Genomic DNA, 23,004 nt, shown 5'->3' with positions numbered 1-23,004 from the left:
AAAATGTAGTTCTACTGCAACTTTATAGTATCTTTGTTTGTCACATGACCTGTTCATTTATCTCTTCAAAGTCATTTTAATACAATATGTTCAACCCTGTATAATGCGATCCTTATAAACTATAATTTGTAAGAGGTGCCTTCAAAGTAATCGATGTTCTGTATTATGCCAATAATTTGAATTTCCACCACTACACTTTGCGTTTCTAAAATAAAAAGAGAGTGTTATTGTTTGTAATGGTCTAGGTATTAGGGTTCTTGGAATGTAACTTGCTCTCCTTTTCAGTCATAATGATGTTATAATGTAACAGTTAATCCCACTGTTTTTTGATAAATGGTTGCCAAGAGTTGGTGATGGGAGATGTTTACTAATTACCTCTCTACTTTATCAGTTAAAAATTAATGACGGTTAGCGCAGATAGCCATCAAGTAGCCTTACATGAAATTTTAAAAAAGCAAACTGGTCTTGTGTGTTAATAGCTTTTGGACTAAAGAAACGTAACCGTTTATCCAAAAACAAACATATCGAAAATAGGTAGAGATGAAACCGATTATAAAAACCTTGAAAACAGAAAGATGTCATGACAGACCGACAGAGATCTATGATAGATAAAAAAGAAGCAAACTATATTATGTTTATATATATTTATATACACTTACAAAAATTATTGAAACACAAATTGATATAATGTTTGAGCTAATTATTTATAGCAAAGCTTTTACTCTCCCTAATTTTAAGCTGTTGCCCCGAAGGAAGGCAGCCATTCAGTAGCACCCTGCACCTGTCATTCATCCTACGATATTGCCTGTCACTCTTTTAACGTACCCATAACTTAAAATGTTGGGATTATTCAGCGCAAAGTCCAGAGTTCTGCTATAGAGCTAAAACGCACCTTCAAAGTCAGATGGTAAAGTCGATTCAAAAAGAGACTTGCATTGATAGACAGACTAAAAACAACAAGTTGCTACATGATCGCGATTAGCCAATATACTAATAGGACGAAAAAACAGACCTCCCGTGATAGGTGCACAGATTAATAACCACATAAAAGTAACCTCACGGATGATACGGACGGATACAATAGGGTGAAACTTGATACACAGATAGTCGATATTTATATAGACATCTTACCTGAAAAGCAAAACAATAACAGATTCATACACACAGATAATTACGCATAGTTAAATAAAAACACAGAGATAAAGATCACATACTTAAAAACACAGGTACACAGTTTCATATAATTACAAAGTAATTATTATTATTATTAATTATTAATGATTATTAGTAACTACATAACTAGAAGATAAAAATCATCTTACGCAGTTAAATACGCAAATCCAAAGCTTCGTATAGTAACACAGAAAAAAATATAACTAAATACGTTACCAGAATGAAACAGTCATCGTCTCATACAGTTAAATATACGGGTCTACAGTTTTATATACTGACAGAGTTAAATACCATGTAACTATATATCTAAATCAGAAAAATAATCGGCTTACAGAATAAATCACATAACTAGTTCACAATACAAAGTTCTTTTATAATAAGTGTATTGATAAAAATAAATGGCCAAATTAAATTCAAAATAAACTAAAAATAATAATTTTCAGTCATTGTTAACTGTCGTACATAATAAACTGTAAGACTTAATATAAGAAAAAGTATAGAAAAAAGTTCATTACCTATATAAGAGAAAACGTTGATTAGTTAATACAATTTATAAATATATTTATATTGCGTATTTATTTGTTGAATTTAGCACAAAGTTACTTCATGGCTATTAGGGCTAGCTCTCCCTTATTTTGAGGTGATAGACAAGAGGGAAAGAAGTTACACAACTTTAAACTCGTGATTTTTTCTTCTGGCGATAAGAAGTGCTAATTACAGAACCTCAAGTATTAGGTCGTCCAGAAATAAATGTCGTTTTTGAACTGCAAAGTATAAAACATGCTTTAATCAAAGTAAGCACCGTTTGCTTCAACATACTTTTGCCAACGTGTAACAATGATGTTTATGCCCCTGCTGTAGAAATCAGAATTTCTATGGTCAATTAACTCTCTGAAAGCTTCTGCAGCTGCCTGGTTTTGAAAGCGTTTATTGTTCAAAACGTTCTCAAAGTGCTTGAAAAATGAAGATCTGTAAGTGAAAAGTCTGGAGAATAAGGTGAATGACGCAGAACCTCGATTCCAAATTCGTTCAATTTTTGGAGTGTCACTCTTGACAGGTCTCATAATGCCAATTTTGTTGATCATCAGTCAGCTCATGTGGATCCCATTTATCCAACTTTTTCGTATTTCCAATCGCACTCAGGTGGTTGGCAATGTTTGATTTGCTTGTGCCTAGCTTTTTTAAGCTCACGTGCTGTTGTGCAAGGGTCTGTCTCAATTGCTTCACTTAATGTGTTTTATCTAAGATTGGCTTCCTTCCACGACCTTTGTGGTCTTCAAGACTTTTATCTGCATGTCGAAACCTTTGGAACCAACGCTGAACTGTACGTTCAGTAACAGATCCATGGCCGAATTCCCGGTTGACGTTCAGTGTAATTTCGGTAGTTTTTCGTCCAAGTTTGAAGTCGTAGAGGAAAATCAGACGAAAGTATTTCTTGTACATGTTACCTTGAGGGTTGCAAAACTTACTCTGAGTAGAGTTGAAACAGCAGACAATCAAGAGATCTTGTAAGCGACAAACGTTGGATTAAACCAAGAAACCAACGATAAGTTACCAAGAAACCAACGATAAGTTACTCGATATTCAGATTCCAAATGTCATCTTAAAAATTCCGACATTTATTTCTGGACAACCTAATACATAGTTCAGCATGTGAAGAAATGAGCTACTATATATGTAGGCCAGTAAAAGTATTTTATGCTAACAGAGACTTGTAATATTCATTTAAAAATGTCAAAATGTTGTGTGTCGTCCATTATAATTATAAAAAGTAAAACATTTAAATGGTAATAATAGTATAGCAATTTAAGAACTTATAAAACGTGATCCTTTAGTTAAACTTCGATGAAACTGTCATATCTACTACCATTTTCCAGGTGGTTAAGGCACTCGCCTCGTAGTCCGATGGTCGCAGGTTCGAATCCCCATCACATCAAATATGCTTGCCCTATCAGCCGTGGGGCGTTATAATGTGACTATTCGTTGGTAAAAGAGTAGCCCAAGAGTTGACGGTGGGTGGTGGTGACTAGTTGCCTTCCCTCTAGTCTTACACTGCTAAATTAGGGACGGCTAGCAGATAGCCCCGAATAGCTTTGTGCGAAATTCCAAACAGACAAATAAACCTACTACCATTTTAAAAAGTCAAAACATGTCTTGAAGTTTTCTATGTAGACCTTTTATCAATCAAATTAATATTGAATGAAAGAGTGTAAAGTTTTTAAAGCTCAGCTTAACTTTACGTAACAAAACGGCTTACACACACACACACACACACATATATATATATATACATATTTATAGACATATATAAGAGATGCTCATAGATTTTCAAAGGTAGTTAAATTGCAGTTACGTGAAGTAGAACTGAGCATTAAAGAACAACACACAGTTTTATTACACAATAGTTACGATGGTTAATTCATAGTCTCAGATTTTTTGTACCATTAATATAAAGTTTATTTTAAATTATGAAACACGATAAATAAATAAAAATATGTGCGTGATGGAGGAAAATAGCTGTAATGTATGAGTATGTATGCAGATAAAGATTATACAAATATAAAGCCAATTAATTTTATCCAAAAAAATTATATTTTGTAGTAAAGGGGTCATATATAATATACAACATTAAAAATTTATGAGGATAAAAACTTCATTTCAGACATATCATTGTAGTTTGTGCATGATGACGTATATTGTGAAATGGTTTTTGATATCTACAAAGAGACAAGCATTGAAGTTAAAGAACGGAATTTTAAAGAAAATAAGTTAAATACACTAACGTTATCTGAGTTATAACATTGAAAAAAATTGTTTATTCGTGTACATTATATGTGGTTAGTTTTATGTTGTTCATTCGTTACATATTATCTTACTGATCTAGTTTTCTGTTGTCAAATATCAGTTCATACAGTGTGTTATATATCCATCCATCGTATAAATGTTCACACCTTCTCCAAGTTGCCTATGTGACTGCCATCTACTATACTAACTAATGCAATGAAAATTGTATCTTTGAGTATTTACTTCAATTTAATTTCTCACGAATTATGCCTTTCTCTTTTTTTTATAAAGAATGATCCAAAATTATTGTGAAGTTTTGAAATATGATAAATGATTAATCGAGGCCCTGTAGTAGACATTTTAAAATTCAATAATTAATTAATTAATTAACTTCTTTAGTTACAAACTTTCCACATTTTCATTATCTTTCACTTATTTAACAATACGACATGAAGAGTAACCATGGAGATAAATTAATTAACAACTTGTAACTGCTATTTGCTCAATTTATCAAATTCAAGCTTGAAGCTGAAAGGTGACTAGTTGTCCTGTGCTTCTGATAAAAAAAAAACAAAAAACAGTTTAACTGAGTTACAGGAGTTAATAAAGAAAGCTTCGGCTGACAATAAGCCCATTAATATAATGGACAACGATCACGTGTTCAGCATAAGGTAATAAGTATCTATGTGTGGTTATAATGCGCTCTCAGTGTACCCCAATATTTCCGGTTTCATTAACACATCGGTAGTACGGAGTAACGGCACAAAGTGTATACCAATATTAACATTAACATATTGGTGATACGGAGCAATGGCATAAGCGGTCTTCCCGAGGATTCAGTAACTATTCGCAAAAGTCGTGCCGTGGAGCGATCCGACGAGGTTGGGCAGACTATGTGTCTTTTTTGTAGGGCTATCAATAGCAAACGATGGATGAGCAATCATGCCTTTTAATGTAGCCTTTCCGAGCAGTTGACTTTGACAACCACTAAACTGTAACCTGTTATTATCTGTTCGGCTTTAATCTTTGCTTTCAAGAGACCGGGTGGGGAAGATCAATGAACATGGTTGGAAGCATAACTAACCACAAATAGTCAGATCACCAAAAGCATCCATATTGAGATATCAGTTGTAATTTAAAAAAAAACAAAAAAACTCTAACCTTTTACTTCACTCACGAAATATAAAAACAAGTACTGTTGAAGAAACGTTTTAAACACTGGAAAACACTACCAACAACAGCAACAAAAAAGTACAACTGAGTTCAAACTATCTGACGTTACGACTGTTTTATCTACATTTCTAATCAGATAAAGCGATAAACAGCAAACTGCGTGCATAAAACATGGTACAAGGTATTTTAGGAATGGATATCTATATTTTTCTAAACTAAAGTTATTCATATTTTTTTTAAATACCAATGTCAACAATCATTTCCACTTATCAGAAAATATACCATACATACTGCATAATTTAAAAAAAGTTTACTTGTAAGTACACTATACACTACCAATAGCTCTCATTTTAGCTTATAGCTTTAGATACATACACTACACCCTCACAATAATTCTTACATCTATTAAATGCAAACAGGCACAATAACAATAAACACTCATTTTAACTTACTAGATAGGTCGTTATAAGTACCGTCACTAAACAGTTAAAATATTTTACATTTTTATTCGATAGTATTACTAAATAGTAACAATAATACCTAAATAAAGTAAATTATATATTTACACTCTAGTAACTCTATAAACGATGTCCGGCTTGGCAAGATGGTTAAGGCACTTGACTCGTAATTCGAGGGTCAAGAGTTCGAATCTCCATCACACCAAACATGCTCGCCCTTTCAGCCTGGGGCGTTTATAATGTGACGGTCAATCCCACTATTCATTGGAAAAAGAGTAACCTCAGACTTGGCGGTGGGTGGTGATGACTAGCTGCCTTTCCTCTAGTCTTACACGGCTAAATTAGGGACGGCTAGCAGATAGCCCTCGTGTAGCTTTGCGCGAATTTCAAACCAAACGTTTACCTAGAAATGTTGCTGTCATCATGTACTGCTTGTACCAATATATTGTACATCTAGCGAAGACTGGAATGGTTAAATGAGAATTGTGTCAAGTTATAGTGAAGATCGGCGTGGTTAAATAACGCTGTGCATTCCATACAGTTCAGCAAACAAACAAGTCATGGAATGTAAACAGATACACAGCCTGAATTATCTGACTGTTAGCTTGTAGGCCCCCGCTAGTACAGCGGTATGTCTTCGGATATACAACGCTACAATCAGGGATTCGATTCCCTCGGTGGGATGAGCAGATAGCCCGATGTGGCTTTGCTATAAGAAAACACATACAAACAAACACACATACGTTAGCTTGTATATACATATCCAATTAAATAAATCCTTGGAAAATAATTTTCATGCAGGTAAGATAAATGAAAAGTTCCTATTCCTACAATAAAAAGAATTATACCCGAGTGTTAGATTTTGGCCAACAACATGTTTTATTGAAATGTCTGACAAAACAGCTATTCACAATAATATTGAAAACTGTACTGTTTTACTACTGGATTGTTGACTGTAATAATTACAGTGCTGTGTCAATTACTATTTGTCATATTATACGTTAGATAGACTGGCAGGTCACGCTCGGCTTATTGGTTCACGTGCCCGAATGCGGATCTGAGATTCCGTAATTTGTGTTTCGCTGCTGTGATAAAAAAAAAACAACAATCAGCTCCGCACGATGGAACCGTTAGTGGTTTATAAGTGTGACTGTCAAATCCCATTGTTTGATTATATCAACTCATGAGTTGGCAGTGGATAGTGTAGAACAGTTGTTTTCCCTGTACTCTACTGCTTCAAAATTAGAAGCAGCTAACGTAACTAGTTCTTGAGTATCTTTCCGTGAAGCTCAAAACATATGAGATACAGCGAAAATATGAATAATTATCTGTGAACATTACACATATCAGGCCTGGCTCCTCATAAGAGTCCAGTACTGACTCTCAGTAGACCTGTAGAGGACTTGGATCATAACTAATGCGTTTTACACTACACGGGCTACAAATGACACAAGCACTGTTACCAATTCGGAAATGTGTGATTATTCGAAACACCTAACCAGTCAAGGCGAATTCCCTACACACAACATAATTTAAGGTGGCTTTGTATACTCATCATAGACCAGGTCTGACTTCCCGTACAACACGCAGACCAGGCTTAGCTGCCTGTAAGCCATTCAGACGAGAACTGATTTTCTTTACAACTTATACACCAAACATTTCTAGCTCATGTAATGCTGCCACGAATAGAGTTATGGATAAAGGATATTTTCACAATCCTTTAAGGAGACGTTTGTATATTATGATTGTTAAACAAATAAAGTCAAAGAATACTTTCAGTTGGGTATTTTGTTTTTCTTCATGGAACAGAAACCTTACACGTTAGAACATTTAGAAAAAAAAAAAAAGCGTAGCAAAGAGCCCCGAAACCACACCGAAGTCTCAGCTCTGATCTACAAAGGGAAAATAAGAACATTATTTAACCCCAACCACCAATATGATGAGGCCCTCTTTAGCCATTAACATAATAAGAAACAAGGGTTTAAAGTTCACAAAGGGTCATAATCTAAATGTTCACAATAACATTTTAATTCAATCGATTGCTATTGTTATGAGAAATATGACAAAAAAAGCTGGAATTGCAACAATTCCATTATCTCACATCATATACATGTCAAGTACATGACATTACTATAATTTTGGTCTGCTTAAACTTTCCTTTAGAATCCGACATCTACACATAATGGAGTATCTGTGGAAACATCTTTCACAATGCGTTGTCTAAGATTGGTCTCGCCATCTTTTACGTAACATTTTCATGATGGAAATTGCAATTTAGAGCAACAGTATGTAATCAAGATTATGAGAATGAACATGGTCGATGATGGATAAGGTAATTTCAAGGGCAATAGAGAGTTGGAACATTGTCCTTGCATGAAATTATAACCACACGTGCACAGATACACATAACCATCAGTTATTTCATCACTAGGTATATTCTTCTGACTTTGTGCAAGAACATGGATAAACAGAATAATATGCAACTTTCTCTGATTTTTCTGCTTTTCGGTTAAATGAAGAAATGGTGTTTCGAATTTATCACAAATACAAACTTGTTTTATGTTTTTCAAAGTTGATGTTAACATTAATTTATTGCATCATGTCTCAGAGAAAAGTATATGTGTGTATATTGATTGGCCACTATATTAAGATTTTCCCCGCACGTATGACCACACACACATACATATAAATAAGTCTGCAAAACATTTCATTTATTTACATATTCTAAACATAGTGATGTGCCAAGCAAGTACTTAACTGGTCATTTAACAATTATTCCTCAGGCAAGTGTTTCAGATCAGATATCTCTCCAATTTCAAACGGACATAATAGCTGTTTGTCCAGTTAACTATAGTTGATTAAGATCGCTTGATTCTTTTAATCTTTTACAGGAATGCAATTAGCATCGACTGCTTTGGAAGAAAATAATTCAACAACTTATTGTTTTTGTATTTTTTGATTTGATTGGCACATTAGTGGCTCCTGACACCTTTCTTGATGACGACAAACACCGGTTTTCAATTCCATTGAGTATTGCTGTAATTAATTAAAACGTTGCATACATCATCATAATCCTCTAGCTTAACTTATGAACCAATTACATACAATACCACTGATGTATGGTATATAATAAAACTAGGCATCTTTTGACACTTTATTAATTGTCACGCCAAATTTAAGCTATTAGGCTTTGAACCGATACAGTATTATGTAGAATTCTTAGTAAAATGGCCTTTCAGTTAATTATACCAATCATCTGAAAAAACGCCTCATCGGAAAATACAGCGTGGTTGACATATTATTATACATTCTTCTTGAATTTCACTCATATTTTATTAATTAATAATATAAGAAAGAAGCGCAAGAACATCCATACTAGCTCTTAGTTTTAGTATTTTACGTTATTTCAAAGAACACAGCCCCACGTATGGGTCCCTCGCTGGTACAGCGGTAAGTCTACGGATTTACAACGCTAAAATCAGGAGTTTATTTCCCCTCCGTGGACTTAGCAGATAGTCCGATGTGGCTTTGCTGTAAGAAAACACACACACACATTTATGGATCATGGAAACGTGGCTGTATCAGCAAAAACAAATGTTTGTTTGTACGGTTCTTGTCTATTTTGTTTTTATCATTATTCTTACCTCCTGCAAAGTGATTTTGAGAGGTTAATTTAACTTACATGTTTTAGTGTTTTAACCAGGCTAATCAGGGTGTAATATATTTTATGGCCAACAATAAGTTAATATTTGGATAACTGTAATAACGTACTGTTTAAAACAATTTATCATTAAGAATAGTGCAACAAACTTCGGTATGTTTCAATTTATCATTAAGAATAGTGCAACAAACTTCGGTATGTTTTTGCAAATTTGAAAAGAACGTTTCGAACATCTAATGCAGATCTTCGTTAAGGAAACATTTCTAACATTCTTCATCAAAAACGTTTACAGCAAATTATGTTCGAAATTCATTCATCTAATGTTTTATTTTACAATATAAACGCTGTAATTCTTTTTTTCACGAGTTAAAAAAACACAACAAAATGGGAATTATTTCTAAAGATCCAAGCAATAATCTGAAACTTCTAATCTGGTTTATTTTTTTACATTTCAGCACATAGGTCATAATGAAGTCCAGAACTGAGTAATCTTATAAACAAGGGTTATGCAAGACTTTATTCCTATTCAAACCACGACACTCCTACATCTGATTCAGTTCTCTACACCTAAGTTAAACAACATCCTTTGTTACTAGCTTACACGTGTTTAGCCTTTTACATTAGAATAGATGTTCCTTACTTTCCTACTAGATAATAACAAAGATAACATTTTTTGTTAATTGTTTTTTCAGGTGAACCTTAAGCATTTCGAGAATCAATAGCACAATACTTAACGACAGTTAATATGATAAATATTGAATATTGTGTCTTTATATTGGATGTCGATTATACATATGGTCTAAGTGCCGAAGAAGCTGAAAGAAACAATTTTGTTTATCACAGAGAACTGCCACGTGCCCTGTGTGTGTTATAAAAGGTGTCTGGTGCAACTGGTTTTGTTAAAGAACGACGCCATATATGTCGTATATACTACTAAACATCTGTGATCAAAACAGGTTTTGTGAGCTATAAAATATTCGTGGTAAATTTGTTTCATTCTAAACTAGAATATTGCATTTACTTTGCATTCTTCAAAAGTTCACTCTTACGTTAAACGTTGTGAACTCCAAAGCCTTTTTCTTTGTGGTGTAAAAAGACATCTAGTGGATTGTTCGAAGTTAGGCTTAAAATAGGTCATCTTTACTGGTACTTCAGAAATTTATTTTAAATTGACCATTCGTATAAGCAGTTTAACATCATGCTAAAAGAATATCATGATATAATAATTTATCAGAAATATCAGTTAGACTGGTATACCAGTATACATGATGCTACAACGGAAAGAATGCTACAGAAACACTATACTTATTGCTACATTGATCTATAGAATGTTACAGAAACACGAGGGTTACTGATATGTTAACGTACACGATGCTGCAAAAACATTACCGTCACTGATATGTTAACACACATAATATTACAGAAGCATTTCCGTTACTGATACATTAACGCACATAATGTTATAAAAACATTAACATACATAATGGAACTGAAACATTACCGTTATTGATACATTAACATACATAATACTATAGAAACATTACCGTTACTGATACATTAACGCACGTAATTCTACAGAAAAATTACCGTTACTGGTACATTAACGCACGTAATTCTACAGAAAAATTACCGTTACTGATACATTAACGCACGTAATTCTACAGAAACATTACCGTTACTGATACATTAACATACAAGATACTAAAGTAATCAAATTATTTTACAAACAAGTTACATACGAAAGGTTATTAGAGAATTAGTGCTCGTTTCAGATTTGTTTTGTCTCATTATTTTTTTGCAAAACAACTAAGGTGAATTGCGTAGCCACACCGTATGTTCTTAACCTGTTAAAGTATAATATACGCCATTAAAAATAGTGTAAACGCCATCTTGTTTTACCTCGTTCAGTGATACATTAATGTATTATAATGAATTAATTTTTAATTTCTTTAAATTAACAATGCAACGAATTCATTGCAAAATTGAAAAAAATATTAGGGTTAATAATGAGCTTTATGCAAAAGAAAACGAAACAAGGAATTAATACATAAAAATACTATATTAGTAACAGTAAATTGGGATAATGTTAAAACATCCGTAAGCGAAAGGCGGGATATACGAAATAATAGGTCTATTAACATCGACATGCTACAAAAGAATGTACGAGCTAACATTACACTAGCATGGGTTTGCTAACATCGAGATACCAGAATATGGAAAAGTTAATGTACAAGTATGTTACCACCGGTGCATTAAAGACGGTATACAAGAAAATATCTTATAACTAATGGTCTAATAAACACTAGCTGTATGTGATAATAATATATTACCGTCAGTATAGTAAATAACAGATAAATGAGGTAACATGTACTACTAGTGGTGTACTAAATACGAGGGAATGAGCGATAAGAGGGCTCGAAGAACCTGACAAACTTAAGAATTGCCAAAAAGGAAAGAGACAGATATTTTAATGTGTTTGAACAAATGAGAGGTTCCACTAGCTGTTAAGTTAATTCTGGTAAAAAGATTAGCATACAGGATCACACACAAAATGTGAAATTCGTTTAAAAAAATAAAACATTTCGAAACTCGAACGGTTTCGAATAAGAATATGTAACTATTCGAAAGCACTCGACCTTTGGATTGTTTTTTTTTAATTCATTGTTAAGTATACCATTCATACAGAATCATAACTACAATTACAGGGAATTATATGTATATAAGACTTAATTACTTTTTATGCAGAGAGTTCATCCTTTATAGCTACGACACTGATTGACACGCTATACAAATTACTGAAACTAGTAGTATTATAATATCAGAAGACAGAAGACATAATATTGTACTAATGCTGGTGTATTAAACTTCGGATATATGAGATTTTGTTGTCCTAAAAATAATGCATTATTAACTGGATACATAAAGACATTATATTCTAGCATAAATAACCTAATCTAGGACACAAGAAACTATTGAACTACCTTTATTAATACGGAGCTTTAAATAAAGAAGTTTAATGTACAGTAAAAACAAATATTACACTCAGTAGAAATATTTAGTATAAAATATATTTAGATAAAATTGTATTAGTGTTCATATATTAAGCACAAAATATATATAAGGTAGTACTGTACTAGCATTGATAGGCCAAAATTGGAGAACCGTTAGAATATTGCACTGGATTCGGGTTATTAAGCGTGAGTTAAGCAAATAACAACATGGTAGTATCCGCCTACTAAATACGGGATATCCAATATATGAGCTATATACGCTATATTGCTATAAAATAACGTCAGCTATCCATCTATACGAATGAAGAATCTTATGATACAAAATGCGACTGATTTAACATCCAACATTCACTCTTAACGAACAGTTGATAAAAATGCAATTTATTACAATTATTATCATAACGTATAACCAGGGTAGTTTAGTCTTAAAATTATTTGCTTAAATTCAGTTTGTTAATATGGGCTTGGGACACCTTTTATTGTTTCCTTAAAAAGGGTTCTTTCTTTTCAGTTTATTTTTAATAGCAGACGTATCTCCCAAGAGCATCCAAATTATCTCCCAAAAGCATCCAAATTCACACCAAAAGGAACTTTTTAAAACAAAATATTCATTAAAAAATAATCTACATTATCTGTGTGTTACAAGTCATTTTAGATTGTTTTAATTATTAAATGTTTTTTATTTTGTTTTTGTTGTTAAAGTAATAAAAATAAATACCAGTTACCAGAGAGAATTAGAATTGTTGCATGTCTGGGAGTCTAGAGCCGTGTTCCAACTGAAACAAAATGGAAAAGTGAAAGGTAATACAAAACCTTCATTTTTATAGTATATGTCAAGCACTATTTTCTACAGCGTATTACAAAGTTCCTTTCGGTATGAACACTTAAAGTTTCAAGAAAAGTCGTTTGTTTTGCTATTCATTTACTTTTCTCTAAAATTTAAGGTGACAGCTAGAATGTTCAAATACTTCCTTGTTGTTAACACAAAATAACACCTATTATTCATTTTGGTTCACTAATTACCTAAACGTTCAAATAACAATGCATGCTCAACCGTTTCATACGTTTTTATAAGCTGGCTTCTGACACATTCCAATTTTATGAAAATAGAAAAACACGTAACAATAATAGTGAAGGCATGAAAAAAAGAGTTTATACAAACGTCATAAACAATTATCAGTATTTAGGTATACCCTAAGAAAGAATTCCCGGCAGTGTCCTTCGAACTATAAATGAGTAGAACTGCTTTTAAAAAAAGTACGTAAGAAAAGGGTTTAAAAAGGAGGGCAACATAATAATGGAAATCAAATTATAAAGAAAAACAAATATTTATACCCTCATCTTAATCCGCAAATATAAAGAAAATGGAGTATTTTAATGGTGAATGATGTCTTATTGTTAAAATTTAACTAAAAAAATGATCCAGAATCAAGCAGGGGTAGGTAAGTCGTTCCATGTTACAGTATATAATGAACAAGCAGGGTCAGATGGGCTGTCGTATGTTACAATATATAATTTACAGGCAAGGTCAAGTAAGCTGTTGTATGTTACAATATATAATGAACAGGCAGGGTCGGGCAAATCGTTGTAGATTATAGTATACAATGAACATGGTGTGTTGGGTAAGCAGTGTTATGTTGTGGTATATAATGAAGAGGCAAACAAATACATATGGATTATTTTTTAAGATTTTCATCGTGGCATGTGTGCATATAATATATGTTAACATTGAATAAACTACCTTTATATATAAGTAATGCAAGATAAAATTTAACGGCTGTAAACAGTGTTCTAATGTAAAGAAGGAATACCTAAGTTTAAGAATATGGAATAATATTTAGTGAAAAACTGCATACAAGTATAGAAATACAAGTAAGTTTTACCAGATATTTCAAGTGGGAAATGGAACGAACTCAGAACGTGTAATGAGCATAGGCGCCACTTTATATCTAGTTTCATTGCAAAGAAAGAATTCTAGAGAGAGAAGCCCTTAAGGAAATTCAACAGTATCAAATTTTATTATCACGATAAGAAAGCCAAGGATGAGTTTGCTGCTGCTTACAGATTATAGACGTTAAATACATAAAAATAAGAAGTTACTGAAAGTGAAACACTATTACAGCTTTTTTCCCAGTACTTTTATCACTGTGTTTATTTTTATTTTTCAAATTGAACATGATTTTTGTTCGAAATGCCTAGAAATTTCCAACTGAGTTTACATATGCATATAGCAACAAATTAATGATAACAGCTCTACGGTAAAATTTAAATTTCATTAAGGCGAGCTCAAAGTAATATTTTCGAAACAAATCACAGTTTTTCGGTAATTATGAAAGAAGTTTCTATTACACTGTTTTAAAGAATAAACTCCGAGAATATTTTACTTATGTAACACTTGGTTTCACTATGATAATGCAAAACACATTTGACAATAAATACGAAAGGAAACTTAGTGTGATTTTTATGTCTTATATCAATTCCATCATTGTAGATGAATTTCCCATTGAATCAACAAAAATGCACTGAAATACTGACCATGAGTGAGCAAAATGGGGCTGTTCCGTCAAAAACTGGTTGTATCCTGTGGGGTCACTGACCAAGCTGTGGCTTGAAGTCAGAGATAAACCATCACCTAACCCTGAGGTGGAAGGGTGGGGATGGGAACGCAGCATCAGCATCAGGACAGACAGTAGGAGCCCGAGAAATGGGGATCCCACGATCACAAGCCAGGTCAGCAACCGCTGTTCTGCGACGAACTGAAGATCTGTGTTATATACCTGCGCACATCATGTAGTGTGAACACGCTGGCGACAAAGTACACCAAGAGCGCGTGCCACGGCAGGCATAGAATAACCAGCGCAGTTCGATCACGCGCTCTCGTGGACTAATGTAACTTCTGCTGATAGGATGTTCCCCTTTCTCTGCCCTCTTTCATGAGACCAACTGGTTAAAGAACATATCCAGTCCAGATACCCTCCATCGAGATAAAAAAAATAAGATAAAAATTAACCTTTGTCACTTATCATGAACAATATCCTTTTTTTTTTTTTGGAATGAACACTTGTTCATTATTGACTGTATGTAATCGCCAAGCTCATAAAGTGTGGCGAAATATCAAAATTAAAAATAGGTCCGATGAAAATATTACAACTTGTAAGATGAAACAAATAATGAAAGATTTTTTTTATATATCTGAATCTTTTACAATGATCAACAAATCAATGCAAACATTTTGATTGGCCCAACTGGAATCATGTATTTTCGGAGATACAACTGGACACTTAGCACTAAAGAAGTCCCTGAAATGTTCAAGGTAGGAAAGATAATTAAGGTACAAAGAATTATTAAAGATCCTGTGCTAAACATCTAGTTGTATTATATCACAACGACTTTAAGTTTCGAAGATTTCTAAAACAAATTAAAGCATTTCAAGATTTAAATTTATTCAGCTTGTAAAATACTACAGATGTTAAAGAACATTTGAGGGGGGTGACATCAAAGTTCTCAAGGGATAACATACATATATGCCTCTTATTACTCAGCATAGCATCTTGTTTGTATATTTTAATTTTTGAACAGCGTTGTTACTCAGTAGTTACGAGTTCACTATATAGAGCAATGTTACTAACCAGCATTGTTATCTAGTACTTAATAGTAAACAGCAGTATTAACAAGTATATTTGTTTTTATCCATACAAAAACTAATACTATTGGCAAAATTTCAATTTTTTAAAAGGCCATCATAACCTGAATATTTTATCAACTTCCATTCGTACTTAAGGCATCAGGGAAAAAGCTATAGACTAATAGACAATGTAATAACAACAAAAAAATTCAAGAACTTAACACACCAACAGAACATGTAATACTGGTAAACGTAAAAACAATTAAGTTTGTTTTTGTATTTTTTTTCTTATAGCAAAGCCACATCGGGCTATCTGCTCAGCCCACCGAGGGGAATCGAACCCCTGATTTTAGCGTTGTAAATTCGGAGATATGCCGCTGTACTAGCGGGAGGCAAAAACAATTAAGAGTCTATAAGCTAGCTGATGAAGTAATAAGAGTAAATACCTAAAAACAAAAACTAGCAGGATGACAAAATTATCTGGTAATTCTGGATAAACAGGTAATTATTGTGTCAATTTTTTAGCGTTTATCAAGGCACCTTCGAAAAAGAATAAATGCCTGTTTTACTGAGTACATATTGAAACTATATTATGATATATAATATCGCGCAACATATTCATTAAACTTGTGTCAAATTATAGTGTTTTAAGAATAGTTTCCAGTGTGTGTATATATTAGTCTATAGAAATTTTCTTAAGGTTTTTTGAGAATGTTACACAAAAAGTTTGGAGAGATACTCTCTTTTGGTTCCTATCGTATAAAAAGATTCCTAAATTAATCATACATAACCAAGTGATTCTTCATCATTCAAAAGGATAATAACACGACACACTGATGTATATATATACATGAATATATTTCACAGTCTCCGTTTTATTATGTTACGTACGTTACGTATAACGATTTCAAATAGCCTTAGATTTCAGTTTGAGCTTAACTGAAGTTAAATGAATGCCAATATGTATCCACTTTATAACATTTCCCAACAAGACTGATACCCGCAATGTTTTAACACAAATGTATTGTAATATACAAACGACAATATAATTTACAATAACAGTTATTAAAAATAATGGTTTATATATAAATATTTTACAAACTCACAAACAACATTCAGTCTTTTATCTCGTCTACAACTGAATATTTTATCGACAGACTAGGTTTACGACAAGCGAATTAATTCTGAGTTGATACACTGTATGTGCACTTCTCTTGATGGCTAGCTAGCCTATAGCATACATAAATTTTTCATCGACGACAATACCTAATGTCCTCGTAGAAGTATTAACTTCCAAAGTTAATTAACTCAAGGCAAACAATTTGTAATGTTCGAAAGCTATAAACGTTCCTGGTTAAATATCTGTAGTTTTCCGATTAATAAGCGTTTGTCACAATTATAGCTTCCGAGACTTATAGTATACTGACTGGGTTTGGTTTGTTTTGAATTTCGCACAAAGCTACACGAGGACTATTTGAGCTAACCGTCCCTACTTTAGCAGTATAAGACTAGAGGGAAGGCAGCTAGTCATCACCACCAACTGCCAACTCTTGGGATACTCTTTTACCGACGAATACTAGGATTCACTGTAACATTATAACGCTCCCCGGCTGAAGGGCGAGCATGTTTGGTGCGACGGAAATTCGAACCCGCGACCGTCAGATTACGAGTCGAACGCCTTAACCCACCTGGTCATGCCGGGCCATACTGACTGTAGTAGACCAACAATATTATATATAACAATCTGTCAGCGTGTCGATTTATAATCTTTAAAGCAACATTCTGAAAAATTTATTTGACGACAATATTCGAAGATATGCTAATACTTTCGAAATCATATATTGTTGATTCTTACACTCGAGAATCTTCTACAAATTTAGAGAAAAGATGGGAGTTGCGCAATACGCATTTATCAATATTTCTAAATATATATTAAACTGAAACAACCATAGATATTAAAATAATATTAAATCCATTACACTACCCTCCTCAGAGAATTAAAATTGGCTTTAGATAAATTTTAATTAATATATTATATATATATGTATATATTGACAACAAAGCATTAATCATAAGCAATATAGGTTAGGTGCATAATAAAAAAATTATATTTTCAAAAGCAGAATGACATTCTTCAGACCACTTGAAATTCTTATTTTTCTTCAATATGTTTGTTAATAGAACAGTGACGTCAGCAAAATTATTACAAAACTTCCTGTAATAACAAGCCATTCCCATAAATCTAAAACTTTTCTTGTTTGTAGAAATTGGATAGTTCACAACGCAATAAGCTTTGGTTTGAATTGCAGAAACTTGACTGTAGCCTACTGCATGATCTAAGTAAACAACTTTCGCTCTATAAAGTCAAAAGTACAGTAAGATGTTTAGCCAAAAGTACAGTAAGATTGATTTTCTTAAGCCTCTCAAAAACATCATGTAATACACATAAGTGTTCTTCACCCGTGTTGATGTAAATTACAATATCATTAACATAAATTCTAACATCTCACAGATTGGTAGGACATTAATTAACCATTTGCTGAAAAGTTGCTTGAGAATGTTTTATCCCATACGATATTACATTGTACATAATCCACCAGGAATAACAAAGTAGAGTTTGTTTTGATCTTCTCAGTTAGAGGAACATCCTATTATCCTTTAGCATCTTATGATATATCTGGCTTTTTCAATTTTATCGATATGGGATAAGATGAAATGGGATAAAAAATTATCCTTGCCAAAGCATTTATTTTCCGAAAGTCTGCACAAAATCTAACTGAACCATCAGATTTAGGAACCATTATACAAGGTGAACACCAATCACTTTTGTTGGGTTTTATAATGTCCTTTTGCAGCATATAGGATATTTTTTTACGCATTTTATCAGCCTTGATTGAAGTCACACGATATGAATGTTGTTTAAGAGATATCACCTATATCTACATATCATGAACAGCAATGTTGGTTTGATTAGGAACGTCCGAAAATGTACATTCATATTCAATAAACTAGCAAGTTGATTTTTCTCTTCAGGAGGCAATTGATTGAGTTTTCATCAAGATTGGCTAGAACATCAGAATTACTCAATTTGATGTTGCATTCATATCCGATATTTTCAAATTTACGAATGTCTGAATCAAATAGACTGTCATCAATATCAGGAGAACACTCAACTGCATCTCGGATGTGATAGGGTTTCAACATACTGCTATAACATATCTGGTTAGCTATCAGACGATCTGGTTTTTTTACAACATAATTTGTCTTTTTGACTTTCCAAGCAACTTCATATCTACCATGGTACCTAGCCTTGAGTGGATGTTTCACAGTGGGTAACAATACTAAGATCATGTCACCAGGATGGAACTTACACTCTTCATTTTTGCTCTCATAAACTACTTTGGTTACTTCAATTTTTTTTCATGCCAGTTTACAAGCACCTAACAATCTGGACTATAGCCTGAAAACGTAATCTAATAAGTGTATTTCTTTCATGTAATCTTCCAACCATTGTTCCTTCAGCAACTTCAAAGGACCATGCACTGAGGAGCCAAACACCAGTTGTAACGGGCTAAATCCTCACTGACTCACGTACAACAAATAATAGTAAATTAACTTCATCCCAATCTTTCTCATTATCAAGAAAGTAAGTCCACATAATATTTTTCAAGGTGGAATGTAATCTCTCAATAGCATCTTGCGATTCAAAATGGTATGCACTAGATTTAATGTGTTTGTCACCAAGCTGGTAAACAACCTTTTGAAACAACGCGGAAATTCGATCACTGATTAGACTAAATCTCTTTGAATAAGCCAATAATTGTTGCGAATCTAATCAAAGCCTTAGAAATTTTTGACCGAAATATTTCTTAAGTTAATAGCTTAAGGATGTTGAGTGGATGCGCATATGATAGTCAATAAATACTGGTTACCTTATCGAGTTTATGGTAAAGGCCCAATACAATCAATAATCACACAACTGAAGAGTCTTTTGAACGCTGAGATACGCTTCAAAGAAGCAACTGGAATTTTCTGCATAGGTTTTTCAACCACATGACACGTATAAAAAGTTTTACGAAACTGAAAAACATTTTGCATAATTTTAGCCAAAAGAAATGTATGAAAATTTTTACATGACTTGTTGACATCTAAATGACTTCTCATGGAAAGTTCATGGACAACTTTCAATAGTTCTGAATGGTATGATTTAGGAACAACGATTTGAAAAACTACAACCCAGTCCTCTGAAGCTGGCACATCTTGTGGTCTTCATTTTCACATGATCACACCATTTTTCAAAAAAGTAACCACTTGAAACTTTCTCCAGTTCATTCTTTGTGAGTAATTATTTAAATAGGAAGAGATCTGAGAAACCTTTTCTTCCTCGGTGATCAGTTTACTTCTAGGAAATGAAATTTCATAGGGTAAACCAGATTCCTCACATTCATCATTGTTATTCACAAATGAATGGTCAGTAGAACAACTATTCACAAGATCCCTATCGAGTCTAAAAAGTTGTGACAAGTTTACAATATTGTTCTCTGAACAATATTTCTGAAGAGTTTCTGAAAATAAATATTCATACATCGAAACTGCTAAAGAATGTAAAAGCAACAACCACTACAGTTTAAGAAACAAAACCTTGCATTGTTTTTCATGGAAGCAATCAAATCACACCAGAGAGTTTTGAACAGCAAAGAACTCTGAAAGTAAGTCCCAAGATTAGCTAGGTCAATTCAATGTACTAATCAGCAGAACAATGACAGTTTACGAAATGGTTGCGAGAATAAGCAGTATATTTTCTGGTATTGTTAAAATAATAACAATCAACTATTTCAATTTGACAAGAGTTTCAAACCAAACTTTGACAACATTCTAGATACACCTGGAAGTCAGCTTCTGTTTTCATGAAAAAAATAACCAAAGAGAATGGAACGAAAGCAATTCCAACCCATTCCATAACTGTCAAGTTCTTCGATTAGCCCTAATGAACTTTTGTACATTTGCTTTAGAAATAAGACATCCACATACAGTGGAGGGCCTTTGGGAAGTTCGTCAAGAAACGAGGTCTAAAATAAAGCGCGATCAGCAGTGGAAAAAGTAAAGGAAAGTAGGAAAACAAGAACATTGTTCTCATCAAGTGCAGTCAATCCGCAAGATTAAACTCTATAATACGTTCACTTATTATATTACTAATTGTATGACGTCCAAGTTATCATAATTTGCAACCCAGTTCGCACGAAAATCTTCTAGTTAGTACTGTAACATGTTTTTGTTGTATATTACAAACTAAAGATAAAAATATAAGAAAAATGCGCTTACTGTTTTTAGGTAGATGTGTTTATACATGATAATGTATGTACCTATTATACTGAGTTTCAAGAGTATTTCTTTCCATTTTTTTTTAATTGGCACAAAACTACACAATGAACCGTTTGCGCTCTGTTCACTGTAGAAATCTGAATCGCGGATTCTAGCACTGCATATCCGCAAACTCACCGCTAACTGCCAGCAATATGTGCCTAAATACGGCAGAACGTTCATTTGTTAATAAATTATTGTACCAATCGACTAAACTGTGTATCAGATCAGTTTGCGTTTAGTTGATATTAAGGATACTATTGTACAGCTAGTCTTAAATTTTCTTCGTTCCCTTAGTAGCAGAGCGGTATGTTTGCGAACTAACAACGATACAAATAACGTTTCGATACCCCTAGTGGTCAGAACAGATAGCTCATTGTGTGGCTTGTGCTTAACTTCAAACAAACAAACAGGGTTTCTTTGTAGCCTACGTATGTTTGCTTTTTATTTTTACCTAGTTGTTAGTTGGATATTTTTTTACGAAGGAATGTATTTAATAATGACTAATGGTTGGAATCAGTAATATGTATAGAGTGACTTCACTACCTCAATTTCCAGTCGACCTTATTTTCTATATCACTTAAGTTTTATATACAAATGAAATAACACCGTGATTCCCTATTGCGTGATAAATTTTAACGCGTCGTCTATTCGTATAAAACCGATTTTTCTCAGTGCTATAAACTGCTGAAGCAGAAATAACTGTTTCTATACAATAAAATTGGTATGCATGTCTTTTTCAATACACATATATTCTAAGTTATCAATTTTAACACACTTTTAGATGCAGATTTGTTTCACATACATTTTACACAATCAGTGTCTTAATACTATTCCAAGTAATCGGTTTTTTAGAGAAGTATATTACACACTTCGTCACTTTAAAATTACTGTCATAAGTACATACTATATACACTCTCTTGAATAATACTGTACACATAAACGGTGGTACAAACTATAAACTAATACTTAATAAACAAAGGCTCTATACTCGGTTCTAAAATAATATAGTATGCAAGCTCTGTAATAGTAATTATTAAACAATTTAGTATGCACACGCACTGCATTAAGAATTCTAGAGTAGTATACAAACTGTGGAGTACTAATTCTAAAGTAACGTAGTATACATATACCGCATTAAGCATCCTAAAATGATACAGTAAACAAACTTTGTGGTACTAATTAAAAATAATATAATACACACATGCACATGTGTTACTAAGTCTAAAATAATGTAATACACATTTTATGAATCATTTTCAACTCTAGACGTAAGTCCAAATAAGTTTCGTATTGTAAAAACACTATACGTACAAGTTACCTGTCGTCAGTTCTACAAAAAAATGTCACAAACTTGTTGAAAATGATCAGGTTTAGAACAACGCATTGCGTAATTTTTTGTGAAAGTATTTATAATGCACAAAACGTTTTCATTCATCATTTAAATAACTAATGTTTATTGTTCCTTACTCACTTAGTATTTAAACAGCGATGTCTCTCGTCTAGTTCGTAAGTAGTGGTTTATGTATTTGGTGTTTATACATAAATATATATAATATTAAGTGATATATCCTGTTGTTATTGTTTAAACATAAATGGTTACTGTGTTTAGAGATCCTTTAAATACCAATGCGTTTTGTCTTTAATGTTTATGCAGCAATGTTTAATGTATTGGAGATTTTAGCAGCGATGTATCCAACTGTTTGTTGTCTTTAGCATTTGACAGAGAGTACTTTGTTTGCTTCTATTTGTTTTTGG

The 23,004-nt window shown here is 32.9% G+C and overlaps 1 pseudogene across 1 annotated transcript in view; it reads right to left on the bottom strand.

The window, feature by feature from the left end:
* LOC143222891 (protein trachealess-like) overlaps nucleotides 1–23,004 on the bottom strand; it is a 297,994-nt pseudogene that overhangs the window by 107,468 nt on the left and 167,522 nt on the right. The window contains exon 3 of the transcript XR_013012572.1: nucleotides 12,986–13,036. The product of XR_013012572.1 is annotated as a protein trachealess-like (transcript). The remainder of the gene's footprint in view (nucleotides 1–12,985; nucleotides 13,037–23,004) is intronic.

Source organism: Tachypleus tridentatus, chromosome 8 (assembly GCF_004210375.1).
Source record: "Tachypleus tridentatus isolate NWPU-2018 chromosome 8, ASM421037v1, whole genome shotgun sequence".
NCBI lineage: Eukaryota > Metazoa > Arthropoda > Merostomata > Xiphosura > Limulidae > Tachypleus > Tachypleus tridentatus.
Note: the sequence above shows the minus strand (reverse complement) of the source record. Positions and strands in the feature narration are given on the sequence as shown.